The sequence below is a fragment of the Zootoca vivipara genome, chromosome 6 (assembly GCF_963506605.1).
Source record: "Zootoca vivipara chromosome 6, rZooViv1.1, whole genome shotgun sequence".
Taxonomy (NCBI): domain Eukaryota; kingdom Metazoa; phylum Chordata; class Lepidosauria; order Squamata; family Lacertidae; genus Zootoca; species Zootoca vivipara.
The window spans coordinates 12,845,206-12,863,658 of NC_083281.1; the positions used below are offsets into that span (position 1 = coordinate 12,845,206).

Consider the following 18,453-nt stretch of genomic DNA (forward strand, 5'->3'; position numbering starts at 1 on the left):
GACATGAGGGAGATTGCAAAGGAAGGATCTGGCCAGAAGGAGGCTCCCTGCCGCCTAAGCAGGCAGCAAGTGGAAGAGGGTGTGAGCACAAAGCCCCTACTCACCTGGCCAGCCACTTAGGGAGATGCTGGCCTTTGCCTGGTTGGCAAGATACTCTCGGTGAGGAGGGTGCCTCCTGCCTTTAAATGCAACCCAACAAGGAGGACACACAGAGACACGAGAGACACCCTCTCAATGTCCCTCTCGCTCACCTGCAAAAGGTCATGTATCTCCTTCACTGGAGGTTTTTAAGCCATCTGCTAAGCAGTCTTCTTTTGCGACTCCTGCATTGCAGGGGTTTGGACTAGAATGTTGCCTTGGGGGCACCATTCTCATCGAATCCTAGAATTGTAGAGTTGGGTGGGACCACGAGGGCCATCTTGTCCAACCCCCTGTGATGCAAAAATCTCAAAGCACAGCCCTGGGATTTAGAGTCTCGGCTTATATATAGGTGGGGCAGAACAACCTTTTCAAGGTGGGAGAGACAGAGGCAAACACAATCCGTCGTCTAAGGGCTCATCCATACCTCCTTTTGCAGGCACAGGTCCGCACTGCCAATCGCCATGTCTGAGTGGTGGTTTTGGTTTGGTTTGTTTCGCTAACGGGAACATGCACATTTCGCCACTGAACTGGAGCAAACAGTTCAGCCCATGTTGAACACGATCGCCGTTTGTTCTGATTCATTGACGAACGTTTGAATGAGCCCTAAGGCAGGTGTTTGCATGTGAGAGACCCTAGGTTCAATTCCCGCCAGTGTCTCCAGTTAGGCCTGGGAACATCCCCTGGCTGAACCAAGAAGGCTGGGATCTTGTTTTCTCTTTAGGGGAAGCTCAGGGGAAGAGCTTTGCCTGCAAGTTCAGTCCCCAGAGGCATCTCCAGGACAGGCTGGGAAACTGCCCTGCCGTGAAACCCACCAGTGTTTCTCAACCTCGGCTCTCCTGGTGTGGTTAGACTACAATTCCCAACACCCCTGCTAGCTAGGGATGATGGGAATTGCAGTCCAGCAACACCTGGGGACCCACGGTTGAGAAACACCGAGGGCGGGGGGCAGTACAGCACTAGATAGTCCACTGCCTTACTTGATATATGTTCCTATTTAAAGCAAGGCGTTAATCGGAACCTAGCCATTTCTGCCAGTCAGCACACATACCTGAGAAAGAGGGGTCTGGCACCAGAGATGTGCAACATACAAATGTCTTACTTTTAGGCACAGATTGTGTATGGATAAATACAATGCTATTTGGAAAGCATTTATAAAAAGCACGAAGAGTTGCTAATAAGTTGATACACATCAGAATAACTGCACTACTTTTGTCTATACCCATGCATTGTATTGCAGTTTGAAGCACTTTTTCTGGGGGGGGGGGGTTGGGTTTCCACCTCGTTCACATTTCTCCACTGAACATTTTCAATAAAATATCAATATTGTGACGGCCGTTCCCCTGAAGGATTGCAGCTGTCATGGATCTGAAAGGGAGAGAGCCCTGGCTGCCAGTCATAGAATCAAAGAGTTGGAAGAGACCACAAGGGCCATCCAGTCCAACCCCCTGCCAAGCAGGAAACACCACCAAAGCATTCCTGACATATGCCTGTCAAGCCTCTGCTTAAAGACCTCCAAAGAAGGAGACTCCAGTCAGTGCAGACAAAACTGAGCAAGAAGGTCTGAAACCATAATGCAGCTTCTGCCATGTCCAACAGCCGGTAGCTACCGAATCAGAATTGCTAGGCAGATGGGACCAAACGTAACTCTGGACAAACAAGGAGAGTGGCCTCGCAGTGCTGGGTGCATCCTGCAAACATGCAGCAGAGCAGAGGAGGACCCAAGAGGGAGTAGTAGAAGCTGGCACCGGGCCTGCAAACAGAGCCGCCTGCCGAGCACAGCCTGAGGCATCAGCCTGGTGCTGAGGCCAGAACCTCAGGCAGCGTCGCCGCCAAGAAAATATTAATTTTGCTCCTTCAGAAGGGAGAGCAGTGCAGAATGGAGGCGGTGAGAAGCAAACTGGCAAGAGAGCCATTGCCAGAGAGCAGGAGGGATGTTGCACGGGCAGAGACAGCATTCCTGGGCAGGTAGGTCTATCTTCTCAGGGACTCTGCCAGGCCATGCACACTGCCAAGAGCGGAGGATTGCAGCTGCCTTGTAAAGCTGCCTAGCTCCTGGAAAGAGGCAGATGCCAACAGAACCGTTCCAGCCCGTCCTCCATGCACCCAGCGTTCCTTTGAAAATTGCAAAAAAACAACAACCCACAAACGTTTATTTGCCTCCTGAGAGTCAGCCAGGAAAAGGGGGTCTTGCAAAATATCTGGCGGAGAGAAATACTCCTGGGGGTCTCTCCCAACCTTGCTGTCTTCTGCATGCTGAGCAAGTGCTATGCAGTTTCCCTCTCCTCTCTCAGATGCTGATGTGATGGGCTGGGAAGGGAGAGTCCCCTGCTCAGAAAAGCACTTGTCACCGTCTCGCAAAGTGCACATGATTCAGGGACCTCGTGGGCCACAGATGGCAGCTGATAGGGCCAAGACTGCAGAACAGCAGAGGCAGCTGGGGAGAAGCAAATGTCCCTTCCTCTTATCAAGCCCTTAATCAGCTCTGCCAACAAAGCACCTGGAAAATGTCAACCGAAGAGGAGGGGAGGAAGCAGCAGCAAAGCTTTGCCCTCTCCCTTGTGCCATCGGGGGACCCCGTGCACGCAGAGGTGCTCTGCGTCCAAGTTCAAGGCTCAGAGAGACCACTGGCCAGACCAGCTCTACAGTTACAATCAAAATTATCCAATCTCCATTGCAAATCGGGTTTATTATCAACATTTACTGTACAGACTTTCAGCGGCTTGCAGTGAGCAAATCATGCAAAAGCAGTTGAAATAGCTCAACGCATTGGATGCTTCTAGTCGTTTCCCCAAATTCAGCTGAAAATACAACTGTGTAAGCCTGTAAATGTTGATAATGAACCCAATTTGCAGTGGGAGTTGCATAAGTTCGATTGTGACTGTATATTGCTTCTGCACTGACAGGCAACAGCTGTCCATAGACAGCAGGTTCGATTCCTGGTGCCTCCAAGTAGCACAATAATCATGATCATAAACATTTTATTATTTATACCCCGCCCATCTGGCTGGATTTCCCAGGTGGGGGTCAGGGAGGAAAGCCTCCCTCCAGGGTCCCTGAGAATGCACAGCTGCCAGTCGGGGTGGGGTGGGGTGGAAGGAGCACTGTGCCGCCGCACAGAAGAGCTTGCCTTTCTCACAGGCTGCTCTCCCCAGTCGACTCCACTTGGCTTGCTGGGTGGCGACGAAAGGGAGGAAAGGCACCAGCAAGGCGGGGAGAGGTGGAGATCAAACAGCTTCTCTCGGGAGCCAGGAGTAGGAGCTCTCTCTCTCTCTCGCTGCCTCTCTCTCACACAAAACAGGCAGCTGAGCCAGACTCCCCCTGGCAAGCAGACATTACGGGGTGTGCTCAGTACGGACCGTACAGACACACGGCATGTGTGCGGTTTGCTTGGCCTGGAAAAAATGAGATAAGTGCAGCCCAGCCACTGTGAGGGCCAGGCGCTGCCTCGGGAGAGGGAGGGACAGGGGCGGCAGCGTGAGCGCCAACACTGGGGGAGATCAACCAAAGGCTGCTGGAGACTGGCAGGCTTGTCCTGAGGAGGAGGAGGAGAGCAGCCTTCCCCAACCGGGGGCCCTCCGGATGTTTCTGAGAAGAGCTCCTTTGCCACAAGGGGCTTTCCCTCCTTGCCAAAAGACGTGCAGCTCCAAGCTGCACAGGGGGAGGCGTGGGGAGCCAATGGTGGGCGATAAGGAGGCCCCCCAGCGCCTTTGCACACAAGGCAGGAAAGAAGCCAGGCTCTGCAGAGGTGCCAGACGCACACGGGCTGCTTCTGTCCCAAGAGATGCCCAGGCCACACAAAACCCTAGGACCCTAGAATTGTAGAGTAGCAAGGAACCCCAAGAGTTCTTTCTCCATATGGGTTCTCCATATGAGTTCTCCATATGGGTGCAAGAAGAGCCTGGCTGCTGGGTGAGGCTGGGGGTGGGGGTGGCATCCAGGCCAGCATCCTGTCCTCACAGCGGCCAGCCAACCAGATCCCCATGATGAGAAACCAGCAAGCAGAATCTGAGCACAAGGGCAACTCTCTCCTTCTATGGTTTCCAGCAACTGGCATTCAGAAGCATGGCTGCCTCTGACTGTGGAAGCAGAGTACAGCCATCCTGGCTAGGAGCCATCAATAGCCCTGCCCCCCCGCCATGAACCCCTCTTTTAAAGTCATCCAAGTTGGCGGCCATCACTGCCTCCTGTGGACGGGAGTTCCACAGTTTAACTCTGTGCTGCATGATGAACAAGGGCACTCTGTCCTGATTCTCCCAGTATTCAGCTCCATTGGGTGCCCATGAATTCTAGAGTGGGGGGGGGCTTTTCTCCACCTGCTTTCCCCATGCTGTGCGTAACTTTAAAGACTTCTGTTGTGTTTCCTCTTACTGGCCTGTGCTCTGAACTTGAAAGCCCCAGGCGCTGCAGGATCGAGCTCATGTTATACGTGCAAGTGTTCTGAATTGCTTTTGCGCATTTTTATGATATTGCAAACTGCTTTGGGAGGCCTCGTGGGAAGCACTTCACAAATGCAGCCGACAAATGGCCTGAAGGTGGCTTGGTTGGTTAAGAGTGTGGAGCTGACAGTGCCAAGGTTGCAGGTTCGAGCCCCAGGCAGGAAAGCTGCCTAGTCCTGCCTTGCAGGGGGTTGGACTGGATGGTCATAGAATCATAGAGTTGGAAGAGACCACAAGGGCCATCCAGTCCAACCCCCTGCCAAGCAGGAAACACCATCAAAGCATTCCTGACATATGCCTGTCAAGCCTCTGCTTAAAGACCTCCAAAGAAGGAGACTCCACCACACTCCTTGGTAGCAAATTCCACTGCCGAACAGCTCTTACTGTCAATGATTCTTTGATTCTACGAAACAGCAAAGGCACCAAATTGCAATCATACTCCATTGCCTTTCAGGTGAAGACAGCTCAGTCGGTAGGGCACGAAAATTTAAATCTCGAGGTTGTGGGTTTGAGCCTCACGTTGGGCAAAAGATTCCTGCCTTGCAGGAGGTTGGGCTAGATGACCCCCGGGGTCCCTTCTAACTCTACCATTCTATGAGTCTTGTGCAGCTCCACTTTTGCAGAGGGAGCCTCACCCTTGCCTCTGCACTGCTGGCTGGATGCTTGAGGTTTTCTAAGAAATGTTTCTTTCCAGCTTGCTGGCTGCAGGATTGTGGGAGGGTGGGCAGCAGAGGCTCAAAGGTGGCAGCTGGGGAAGCCTTCAAGGAAAGCTTGGGGAACGGGACGTCCTGGAATAGCTCCAGAGCAGGAAGCTGCTCCTTCTGAACTTACGCGACCTCAGGGAAGCTACAGCAAGGCTGGCACAGAGAAAGGGACGGGGTCAGCAAGGAACAGCCAGGAAGCCACTGCTAGAAGGTGGGGAGGAGCGGCTTTGGGGGCTCCCCCCACCACCACACCCTTGTCCCCAGCTGACCGTTCCTGCCCTGGAAGAACAGGCCAAAGGGTTCCTCTCTAGATCAGAACTGGCAAAGGTGGAGCGGCCGCTCAATGCACAAGGAAGAAGGCAAGTTCAGAAAACACCACAGAGACGATGCCAAAAAGGCCGAAAAGGTACCAAGGCCTCCACAACGAGGCAAAGAATCGAGGCACGAGAAGCAAAGGGGGGGGGTCTTCCACCAGCATCACCCTCCTCCTGGCTGAAGAGAATGAAACAACACTTTGTCCAAAGAGCAGAACTCCCGACGCTCCAACCACGGGCTCTGAATCAGACGGTATTTTGGGCTTCCAAGTCAAACCCACACCCGAAAAGGAGCCATGGCAACCGGCTTGGGGAAGAGGGGGGTGGTGGTGCGACTCCCTTATTAGCAAAGAGGGGTGATGAGGCATCATTGGCGCTGGCAGTGGGGGGGTGCTGCTGCGTAGAACAGACGGAAGAGGGGATTTTCAAACCATTTCTGGAAGGTATTTTTAAAGAAAGCACACACACAGAATGCTGCTTTTGGAAGCAGGAAGAGATGCCCTTCTCCAGCGAGGGCGGATAAGAACGGCGCCTTTTTCCAGGGCAGGGGCAAGAGGAAACCTTGCAGGGAATCTCCCGCTGGAAAACCTCTCCCCCAGGGGAATGGGAGAAAAGACATCCTTGGGTCAAACGGGAACCAGGAGGGCGTCCTCTCAAGGCCCCGCCATCCATGCAGTTGCAAGGCCAGACCCACGAATTGGCAATGACACTTTGCAAAAGGGGTGGGGGTGGGTGAACTCTGCCCCTGCTCTGCTCTTCCTCCCTGGCTCTGGGTCCGTCCCCCTTGGGGCTCCCTTGCTGTTTTACCCCCCAGGCAAGTTAGGGCTCTTTTTTCTTCCCAAGCTGGCGAAGGCCAAGCCTGGCATGGCTGCAAAAGAGCGGCAGCTGCTCCTCGCCACTTTTTGTTTTCTGGGATGCACATTAAAGCAACCTGCTCCACTTCTTTCTGCAAAGGGAAAGCGGAGGAAGAGGAGGAGGCTGGTTGGCAGCAGCAGCAGCCGGAGGACTGACTCAGCCCCCACTACTGCCACTCACCCCCTCGCCTTGGCCCTGCAGGGCACACAGGAGGCACCATCCGCCGTGTGCTAGAACAATGCCTCTCCTGGAAGAGGAGGGCACCTCCGTCCAGAAGGGGGGCAAAGCGATAGGGCTCCCGAGACCCTTGCAGTTGCTGGGAGCCATGGGGGGGGCAGAGGGGGCTTGGGGTCAGGGTGACCTCGACCACTGGTGGGGAGGCACCCCTGCCATCTATCCTGGCTGCCAATGAGTTTCTGGGCCCCATTCAAAGCGCTGGTGCTGACCTATAACGCCTTGCACGGCTCAGGACCACAATCTCTCCAGCTGCTGTGGCAAACGACATGCTCAGAGGCACTCTTTACACAGGCCAAGGGTGAAAACAACAAAGTGCAGTGAAACAAGCCAGGGCCAAAGTCAAGGAAGGGCAACACTCGCCAAGCAGTGAGCAGAGCTGCTTTTCAAGCGCCGTCTCCTTAATTATCTTTTGGGTAGGATATGAAGCAGAAGAAGTGGGAATGGACATAGGAACATAAAGAGAGCATTCTGGATCAGGTCAGTGGCCCACCTACTCCAGCATCCTATTCTCTCAGAGGCCAAATACCCCCTAAGGACTAGGGGTTCACATAGACTGCCTCTGGACCTGAAGGCTCCTTAAGAGCATAGGAAGAGGCTCCTGGATCTGGCCAACGGCCCACCAGTCCAGCCTCCTGTTCTCACAGCAGCCAACCAGATGCCTCTTTTGGGAAACCCCTAAGCAGGATTCGAGCCAAGAGCAACTCTCCCCTCCTGGGGTTTCCAGCAACTGGGATTCGGAAGAATTGCTGACTCTGACCATGGAAGGAAGAGCATTGCCCTTGGGGCTAGGAGCCATCGCTAGCCCTCCATGAATTTGTCTATTCCTCTTTTAAAGCCATCCAGGTTGGTGGCCATCAACTGCCTCTTGTGGCAGGGAGTTCCAGAGTTCAACTACGCACTGCCCAGATGAAGGCAAAGAGGAAGATGGGCATTGTGAAAAAGAAAAGCCCAGCTCCACCTTGAAGGATATGCTAAGAAGGCTCCGCTGATCTGATCAGGGGTCAACAGCCAAGTCTCCCAAGGGAAGACGAGGAACTCCTCTGCATGTGTGGCAAGGCCCATGTCAGAAGGAAGGGAGGGAGGGAGGGAGGGAGAGAGGGAGGGAGGGACGGAGGGAGGAAGGAAGGAGATAGGGTTTTCCCCTCCTCCAAAGAAGCGATCCACAGAGGCTGGCTGCTGCGCCACCTCCTCAGAGCTACACCCAGCCAGCTTTTTTCAAAGCCCTACCAGGGTGCCCATCTTGCCCATGCACTCTGCATCCTGCCAGGGCACTAGGGTGCTCCCCATTCCTGAGGGAGCCACAGGCCTAATGAGCAGATGCAAATATTGTTGACAGGAAGTTCCCCAGCTGGGAGATGCTGGCAGGAATTGGAAATTTCACCTGGCCAAGGGGAAGGAACAGAAGGGGGGAAAGCAGTGTCTGAGGCTGGCACAGCTAGAGGAGGAAGGGAGGGTGCAGAAAGGGCAGGGAGCCTCTCTTGGCACCTGCGTCCCCCCTCCGGCTGCTGTGAGGAAGGTGAGTCTGCTGAGCATCACCCGCCTGTGGCTACCTCCATTCATGGTGGGAGGAGCACACCCTCCTCCCCAGACAGGAAAGGTGGGCTAGCCAAGAGGGTCTGGGGGAATCCAATGTGGGTGCTTCAGCCGCTCTCTTGCTGGTGCATTTTGCAGGGGGGGGTGTCGTGTGTGAGCTTCGGAATGGGCTCCACGTGACAAGCTGGGGCACAACACCCCACCCTGCCAAAGCTCAGCATAAACCAAGCACCCCTAGCCCCTTTTCATTATCAGAAGTCAATCTGTCCTGGAAAACATCCCAATAGTTTTTCACATGAGCCCGCTGGTGGAATGCACCCCCCCCCCACACACACACCTCTCCCTGCCCTTCCCAGAGCATGGAAGCGGTCAGATGACGTGCATCCCATGTGCAGGGCTACAACCCAGGCTGGCAAGAGCACTCCAGGGCCCCATTCCACCATGCAACATAAGCTCAGTGCTAGAAATCCCCCAGGCACCAGGCGCATTTTGTGACTGGTGCAGGTCCAGTTGTGACCACATGGAGATCTCTGGGCGCCAGGTTGGAGACTGATGTCTCCCTCTGGCTCGCCCCTCCAGCTTTCTTAAGCTGGTCAGCAGAAGAGCTCACTGACTGCATTTATATCCCACTTTTTTCCTCCAGGGAGTTCCTGGTTCACGTCCTTCCTCAGTTAATCCCTACAACGACCCTGTGAGATAGGCGAAGAGGCTGTGACTGACCCAGTGAGCTTCATGATGGAGGGGTGATTCGAACCCTGATCTCCCAGGTCCTTGTCCAACATTCTCACCATTACACCAAACTGCATTCCTAGAGCACTTCTGCTATGGGGAAGCTCTATAAATTAAGCTGGGGGGAAATAGGGGGAAAGTAAAATGTCCCTGAGAGAAGGATCTGAAATATTTTCCTTGAAGCTTGAATTTGATTTATTCTGGATTGTTTTATTTGATGTCTTAAAGTGTTGCAAACTGCTTTGAGACTGTTTTCTTGAAAATATAAAGCAGTATCGAAATGAAATTACTACTACTACTAACAATAATAATAATCATCACTGCCAAAAAATAATAATCACCTAGACCTTCCGTTGTGGTGACTGCAACCTTGGTTTAAGATGCCATTTAGCAATTAGCTCATATATCTGAGTTTCTAACACTGGTTAAGATGTCTGATATGTCGGCAAATCCCTTGTTTCGAGGGAGGGGTTTTTGGGTGTTTTTTAAAGGTGTCCACAGCTGAGACTCTGCCTGGCAGGTGCCTACGTCCCGCTTACCTAAGCATGGAGGAATTAACACTGCCAGGCAGTCTAGACTGCGGTGATGAGGCTGCCTGAGTGTGGAATCTGCCAGCCAGAAATAACAGGATGGAAAATTTACCACCGGTGGATGGGAGGCAAAGGCCACCACCACCACCTTGTGGCCAGCACCTGCCACTACAAACCGCTTGGGAGGTATCCTGAGCACATCCACTCCAAGGAGATTCCGAAAGTGTCCAGGTCTATTCGGAGTCCAAAGAAAGGTTCGGTGGCTCCTCTGGTTTAAAGCAACACAACCCCACTGCTGCTCCAAAGTCCCCCCCCCTTAACATGGGAGTGAAGCTCGCCTCCTCCTGAGACAGGGCCTCCGAAATGCCCGTCCAGGGGGGGCTGTCCACGCCTGGCCCTCTTTTACAGGACAGCCACCCACTTGCATGGCTTTGAAAGAGGGCTGGGCAAACCCACGGAGGAGGTGGAGAGGGCTATCCATGGCTCCAAGCCAGGGTGGCTCTGCCCTGCCTCCACAGTCAGAGGCAGAGATGGGTCCTAGTGGCTGGCCACCGCAGGGGAGGAGAGCTGCTCTTGTGCTTGGATCCTGCTTGAGGGCTTCCCCTAATGCAGTGTTTCCCAACCTTGTGCCTCCAGATGTTTTGGGACTACAACTCCCATCATCCCTAGCTAGCAAGACCAGTGGTCAGGAATGATGGGAATTGTAGTCCGAAAACAGCTGGAGGCACAAGGTTGGGAAACACTGCCCTAATGAGCACCTGGTTGGCCCCATCCCAGCCTCGTTCAGCAGCCAGGCTCTTCTCGCATCCGTATGGAACCTCCAGGCCCGGCGATAGTCTATCTGGAACCAGAGCTCCTTAGGGGTGTTTGGCCACAGTGAGAAGAGGAGGCTGGGCTGGACAGGCCCCCTGTGGGCCAGGTCTTCTGACGTTCCCTGGCAACTCTTCTGCTAGTGCTGCTGGCCATTTCTCTGCCCCCCAAAATCAGCTCTGCTCACCTCCTCACCCACCTCCCCTACCACTGCCTCGATGGCGAAGGCAAACAGATCACACACACACACACACACACACACACACACACACACACACACCAGCTCAAGCCCTCTGGATTCCCAGAGCCCCTGGAAATGCAGTCCGTTGTTTGGTGAGATCTTTCTGCTGTTTGCAAAAGAACGGCAAAGAAACGACCCAGCCCAGTGTAATTGAGGCTTCAACAACCCTGCGAGGCAGGGTTAGGGCCAAGAGCGAGCAACTGGCTCCAAGGTCACCCAGCGAGCCCCATGGCTGAGTGGGGAATTGAACCCAGGTCTCCAACTACGACTTTGCCCTACAGTGCTGCTTTTTCTAAGGGCACACTTTTGAACCAAAACTAAGGAGAGATGCACCACAAACTTGCCTGAACGAGGCTGGATGAGCCCAGGTGGCCCATGGGCCATTCTAGGAAGCCTGCCCCCCCCCCTTGGCCTGGCCGATTTTTAGACAAGGAAAGTCAAGAGCCAAGGCAGATCCTGCAGTTACATAACGATCATCACCATCAAACTGCAGGCCACAGAGGAGTCAGCCTCCCTGGCCTTGTTACATAAGGACTGGCGGTGGGGCTGATGATGGCATTGATCACAGGGCTGGCAATCTGTCCGTCCGGGTCGTGACGGAAGAGAGAGAGATGTCACCTCTGATTCAGCCAGGGAAGATGCACGGCAGCTGCGCACTGGCATGCTTGGCCTGGCACAGGCACTGCCTCTAAACCCTGGGGCGCTCTGTCTCCCAGGCGCCTGGCACAAGCTGCAGCCGGCAGGAGGAAGCGGGTGCCCTGCTTCGCCACCTGGGGGAAAGCCTCTCCCCCAGGACCAGCAGCAGGAGGCTTACCTGGCATCAAAGGGGAGGGAGAGCCCGGGCTGTGTTGGCACACGTGCCCAGATTGCAAAGCACCCTGGAAATCATGAATGGCGGGAGGAGAGAGACACACTCTAAGAGCACATAAGGCACACAAGCTGCAAGGCTACACAAGTTGGGGTTGCTTTGGTTGTTGAAAGCAGCAAGTAGGGCCGGACAATATCTGGTTTCCAACATTGTGATATATCACCAGCTAAACATCATGCTATCCTGATAGATCACGATGTCTGAAATAAGGATGGAGCTACGGAAAGGGACTAGCTGGCTTCACAGTTTTTCCTGTGTTGTGATTTTTGCATAGCACCCCCCCACACACAAACACACATATCATGATTTGTGATATATTGCCAGGCCAACCATTATGAAACCAATATCACGAGATGGACTTCAAACTGGTTTTGATGTATTACCCAGCCCCCCGCCCCCCCGCCGCCGCCCCTCAACATCCCAGAGCAATGGATGTGCCCACAGGAGCTGAGCTGATGTGACGCTCATCATGCACACGGCAGGCTCATCCTGCAAGAACGCGCCCGGCACATTGTTGCATACTGTTCCCATGAAGGCTAATTGCCAGAGGCCTCATTAGCTGAGTCAGGCAGGGACAGGGAGCAGCGCCTGACGGGATTCGCAAGGGAAATGCTGTGCATTACGCAAGGCGGCAATGCGTGCCGGGGTTGCTCACCAGCGGCCTGACTTCTGGGCCACAAGGTCATGGGCTCAGCCGGGAGAGGGACGTAGAGAGTGACCCAACTTTGATGTAACAAGAGGAGTGTCACTGCTGGAAGGAAAAGGGATAGGTTGGCACTGCCTCCCTACACTAACCCACTGTGGGCACCCAAGCTGCAGAGGCCACCTCACTCACCCAGCACACCTCAAGGTGGGATAGCTCACTGCACGGGGTTGGGCTGGATGACCCTCAGAGCCCCTTCCCACTCTACATGTGACAGCCCTTCAGATATCTGAAGATGTCCTCATATGTCCTCTCAGCCTCCTTTTTTCCAGGTGAAACATCCCCAGCTCCTTCAACCATTCCTCAAAAGGCTTAGTTTCCAGACCCTCCACCATCTCAGCTACCCTCCAGCTTAGAATCATAGAATGGTAGAGCTGGACAGGAATCATTCGCCAAACGTTGGGATCAAACCCACACCCCTGAGATTCAGAGTCCCCTTTTCTGGGGTGCACAATCAGGGAAAGATGTCTCTGAAATGGCAATGGACCCCCACTCACAGCCGGGGACAAAGGCAGCCTAAGTCCCAGAGAGAGTCCCAGCAGCCGTTTCTTCCCTAGCCAGCCTCTCCAAAGATTCACGGTGGCAGAGTGTGACCTGCAGGCCTATTTTTAGCCCTCTGCCACCATCATCTCTCTGCAATGACGAAGAGGACAATTTCTACCCAAAAAACCCCAGTGGCCAATGAGAGTCCATTAGCGAGTGTTCACCCTAATTAGAAGGATGAATATGAATGAGAGCAGCAGGCCTGCACCTGCTCCCTGTTGCAAACAGGTGGGTGGGAGGAGCGAAGAGCGGGTGGGTGGGTTTTTTTTAGTGGTAGGGCAGATTGCCAGGCAAATCTTTGGCCCCACATCCCTCTGTACAAAGTGCTGTGGATGATCTCATAAAGCCCTTGCAGCGGAAAATGGGGGGGGGCGCTACACAGGGCCCTCCTGGTCATTCTGGACAGTGCATAGCGCATAACAGATTTGGACTCTATCATATCCCGCCCTGCAGGCCGAAGGTCCCAGGTTCAACCCCTGAAGGCCTTTGGCTAATTAAACAATTTATGGCCTTTTAAACTGGGGCGGGGGAGAGGAGATATTGTTTCGGTTTGTTACTACACTATGTACTTTTGTGTTTTTTTGTACTGTAAACGTTTAGCTCAGTCAGTAGAGCAATCAGACTCTTAATCTCAGGGTCGTGGGTTCAAGCCCCACATGGGGCAAAAGGTTCCTGCATCGCAGGGGGTTGGACTGGATGTCCCCCAGGGGTCCCTTCCAACTCAAGGATTCTATGACTGTCGGGTGAAGGGTGGTATAGAAATTTGATAAATAACAATGATGATTAAATAATCCTCCAGTAGGGCTGGGAGAGACACCCCCTGCCCGAAAACCTGGACAGCCAATGACAGTCAAGGCAGACCATGCTCAACCACGCAGACCAATAGTCTGGCTTGGGATACGGCAACTTCAGGTGCTTCTATTTAAACCAGTCTGTTCCCCAGAGATCCATGAGGGCCATGGTCCTATTTTCTCCCCATTCCCATTTATTGAAAATCTTAAAAACAATTCCCAAACACAAAGTGTGGTCTTCCAAGGCAAATGCATCCTACTTTATATTATGTACATAATATTATATATGTAGCACCTTCCACATGCACTGCGTCAGGATTGTGGCCATCCCACGGCAGGCAGAGCCTCCAGCAACAACTCCTCTCTCAACAACGTCTGTGGCTTAGTTGTGTTCAAGAAGGATACATACTGACAAGCTGGAACGTATCCAGAAGAGGGCAACCAAAATGGTCAAAGGCCTGGAAACAATGCCTTATGAGGAACGGCTTAGGGAGCTGGGTATGTTTAGCCTGGAGAAGAGAAGGTTAAGGGGTGATATGATAGCCATGTTCAAATATATGAAAGGATGTCATATGGAGGAGGGAGAAAGATTGTTTTCTGCTGCTCCAGAGAAGCGGACACGGAGCAATGGATTCAAACTTCAAGAAAGAAGATTCCACCTAAACATTAGGAAGAACTTCCTGACAGTAAGAGCTGTTCGGCAGTGGAATTTGCTACTAAGGAGTGTGGTGGAGTCTCCTTCTTTGGAGGTCTTTAAGCAGAGGCTTGACAGGCATATGTCAAGAATGCTTTGATGGTGTTTCTTGCTTGGCAGGGGGTTGGACTGGATGGCCCTTGTGGTCTCTTCCAACTCTATGATTCTATGATTCTATGATTCTCTTGTCCACAGAATGGAAGATGGAAGAATCGCCAAGGACATGCTCTGCAGGGAGCTGGCTTCCAGCTCCGTGCCCGCTGGCAGAACAAAGGTGCCTGCCAGTGTGGCCTGAAGGCTGGCGACACCAACCCTGCCATGGGGGAATCCCTTGCAGGCGACCACAGTGCCTGGAGACAGTCAGGTCGTGCATCCTCAGCAGTGACCAGAGGAGGAATGACCGCTAAGAGAAGAGACGCCCTGGTGCCATCTGTCAGGGATGCTTTAGCTGAGGTTCCTGCCTTGGAGGAGGCTGGACTGGATGACCCTTGAGGGTCCCTCCGAACTCACTTCCATTCTAAGATTCCTTTTCATCCCAACTTCGGGGAGAGAATGAGAGGGCGAGAGGCCACCCAGCAAGGCTAGCATTACACTGGAGTTTGAGAACACCAACAAACACACCCTGGATCCAATCGAGTGGATTGCCCTCACCTTTGCCATAAAACCCTCAGGGCTGCCATTTGCCTTCTGGTGGCTGCAGGCTTGCACCCAGGGCTCGTTTGTGGAAACAGGGAGAGAGACAGTCCCCCAAAACTGAGGCAGGGGAAGCTCCTCTCATCAGCAGCGTCTTCCTTCATGCACCGTGCGGGCATCTGCTGCCCTCTTGTGGGCACTCTCCGCTGCTGCTGCTGCCTGGGCACGAACCACAACTAGGGCACTTTGGTAGTGGCCGACCGAGACGCAAATACTAATTAGGTCTCCCTTAAAAATAGCCTACCCCTGAGCCATCAGGCACCAGTCCCATCTTACGCTCAGATGCAGCCAGGACAAGCTCAGAGGCATCCTCAGGATCAGCTCAGGTACATCCCTAGCCCCGGAGTTTGGGAGAAGCTGGGATATCCTCTCGAGAAAGGAGCCATGCTCAGAAAGGTATGTTCCATTGCTGTCCTTCCTGGTACCAAGCAAAGTGGACTACCAGTGGACCACCTGCTGGGGGGGGGGAGAGAGAAGGTGCCTGGTCCAACCCCCGTGACACTGCCAGATAACGTCCCCCTGGCCTGCCACCTTGGAGAGCGAGCCGCTGCCACCAGTCAGTGTAACAAAGCTTCAACTAGGTGGGTCGAGGGTCTGACTCTGCACAGGGCAGCTTCCGCCGCAAGCAGGTGTTCTGCTGGATCGGACCCATGGAAATCAACAGGCGAGATTAGCTTGGGTAGATTTTATTTCAATGGGTTTACTCGACATGAAACATAGCTAGGATACAAGCTGCCATCTTTACAGGTCAAAAGGGACTCAGGGAAGGATAGCATGGGGGCCTCCACTGGAACCCATAATCTCCCACATGCTGGAGATTGGAGTGCCTTGTTTTTTCAGTGATCCCGAATGCTTAGCTTTGTTGTTGTTGTTGTTGTTGTTGTTGTTTAGTCGTGTCCGACTCTTTGTGACCCCATGGACCAGAGCACGCCAGGCACTCCTGTCTTCCACTGCCTCCCAGAGTTTGGTCAGACTCATGTTAGTAGCTTCGAGAACACTGTCCAACCATCTTGTCCTCTGTCGTCCCCTTCTCCTTGTGCCCTCCATCTTTCCCAACATCAGGGTCTTTTCCAGGGAGTCTTCTCTTCTCATGAGGTGGCCAAAGTATTGGAGCCTCAGCTTCACGATCTGTCCTTCCAGTGAGCACCCAGGGTTGATTTCCTTCAGAATGCAGAGGTTTGATCTTCTTGCAGTCCATGGGACTCTCAAGAGTCTCCTCCAGCGCTATAATTCAAAAGCATCAATTCTTCGGCGATCAGCCTTCTTTATGGTCCAGCTCTCACTTCCATACATCACTACTGGGAAAACCAGACCTTTGTTGGCAAGGTGATGCCTCTGCTTTTTAAGATGCTGTCTAGGTTTGTCATTGCTTTTCTCCCAAGAAGCAGGCGTCTTTTAATTTCGTGACTGCTGTCACCATCTGCAGTGATCATGGAACCCATGCTTAACTTTATGTCACTGAGGTGTTTTCTGGTTGTTTTTTGTTTTTAACAAAGGGGTTTGTAAGAGAAATAGCTTTGCAGCGTACAGTGGCTAAGAAGCTCCTCCCTTCTCTGCTGGTGGGGGTGCTGGTGACAGGGAAACCACTTGCATGCGGTCCATTCAAACTCTATGATTCTATATGGACACACACACACCCGGACCACTACACCACTGGAGGAGACCATGGCAGGCTCTGTACACCATTCTCCCAACGACAAGGGCTTGCTCTACCCCCTACCTAGAGCTGGAAGACCAAGAAAGGGTTCCACCCAGGACAAAAACTCCACTAAGTGATTCCACACTGTGCTAATGCAAAATAAAGGAGCTCAACAGCCGTGGGGCAGCCCTGTTCCTGGGCCCATAATGCTTCCCAGGAAAGCTCTCTTGAAGGTGGGACTCACCCACTAAAAGAAAAGCACTTAAAAGTGCTGCCTTTTATTCCCAAGCACAAGGTGCCTTTTTTGCTTCCCCCCCCCCCATCAGAAAAAAGAAGGCAAATCAGAAACAAACTGCAGGCATTTTGGTCAATAAAAAGCGGCTTGGGTCACCCTCTCCCCCTCTCTCCTCCCGACTTAATAATCATGTTTGGCAAGATTTGGGACTCCCTACTCCTTGATGGAGCAACAAATTCAATCATTTGCAGAGGCACTCTCAAATCCCAAAGCTGATATCATGCTATGTCTTCCTTAAATTAAAACGCTTCCTTTAGACTCTTTTTGTTTAGCACTGTAGTACAGGCAGCTCCCTATTTATGCACGCTTGAGGCATGGGCACATTGCCACAACCAGGAAGTGGCACAAAAAGGAGCAAACACCGTCCTCAAAAGAGCACAAAAACGGCAAAAACAGTGCAAAAACAGCACCTAGTCATCCCACAAGCCTTTGCACTGAATTTTGATGCCTGTGGAGAGCAAGGAGGCTTGGAGGAAGTGGTTGTATTGGATTTGATGAGTGCTGCTAGTTTTTAAAGGCATTTTCAAGGGTTTCCAGAGATTTAGAGGGTGTTTGCAGGATTTTCCAATGGTGTTTGCAATATACACAATTTCACTTAAACACGTGGTGTCTTGGAACATAACTCCCATGTAAATGGGGAGTTGCCTGTATATCCTTTTTAAAAAAAAAGAGAGAGAGGAAAAATCAGTCTAATCTGTGTTTCTTGCAGAATCCTTTTTTGTTGTGGTATGTTGCTCTTCAGGTGGCTGGTTCCGTCTTTATTTTTTGCTGTTATATTCAAGTGCAATTGATATCTCAGACAACTTGTTTGCTGAGCAGCCATCCCGATTTGCTGGCTCTGCGTTTCCCCCATCAGGTTGTTAGCTGCAAAAAGCTTTTCATTACTGCTGTGGAGTGAGGATTTATTGTGCAAGGGGCAACTCACTTAAGTTGAGCAAACCTAAAGTTCCGGTGTGCACTTTTATTTACCTAATTCATTTATTTGATTTCTATGCCTTTACCAGAAGACCCCAACGTTAAAAACACATTTTTATGGAGCAAAGTAATACAAAAGTAATAATAAAAAGCAGAGTAATATACAGCATGCTAATAAAATAATCATAGTAACAGCTTTGACAGGTCACAGAAGATTTAACGGCCAAAGGCAAGCCTCTCTGGGGAGAGCATCTCACAATCAGGGAGCTACCACCGAAAAGGCCTGTTCTCGTGTTGCCACCTTTTGGGGAGCCGGACCTGCTTTCCGAGGCTCTCCTCATGGTCCCTTTGCAGGGGGCGGAAATGCAGGCAGCGGGGGCAAGAGAAACGCCCTTTCCGGTGGTGGAGCCCAAGCTACAGCACAGCTGCTCATCATGGCCTCACCAGGACTTACCTGTTAAGCAGACAGCAAAACAGCCTCCTTGCAATCCCAAGGATCTTGCTCCCTTAGATGAGGCTGAGGCCTGGCTTCCTGAAACAGAAACAGCAAAGAACATGATAAGATAACAGGAGTGTATGTGTATGTGCCAAGACTACAACAGAGGCAGTGATATGCGCGATACCTTGGAATGCAGCCCCTGCGTAAATTGGGAGCTGCTGGTACGGTAAGAGGCGACCTGAGAGAAGTCTGCAAAATTATGCCTGGCATGGAGAAAGAGGACAGAGAAGAGTTTCCCTCCCTCTCTTGTCACACTGGAACTCGTGGGCAGTGGGAGATTCGG

General features: G+C 52.5%; 1 protein-coding gene across 2 annotated transcripts in view; it reads right to left on the minus strand.

Annotated features, from left to right (window-relative positions):
- The window catches only part of GNG7 (G protein subunit gamma 7), a 77,226-nt gene that overhangs the window by 38,022 nt on the left and 20,751 nt on the right, over window positions 1–18,453 (minus strand). For both annotated transcript variants that reach the window (XM_060275433.1, XM_035118263.2), the window contains exon 2: window positions 18,126–18,203. The gene's annotated coding sequence lies outside the window, so the exon portion shown is untranslated. The remainder of the gene's footprint in view (window positions 1–18,125; window positions 18,204–18,453) is intronic.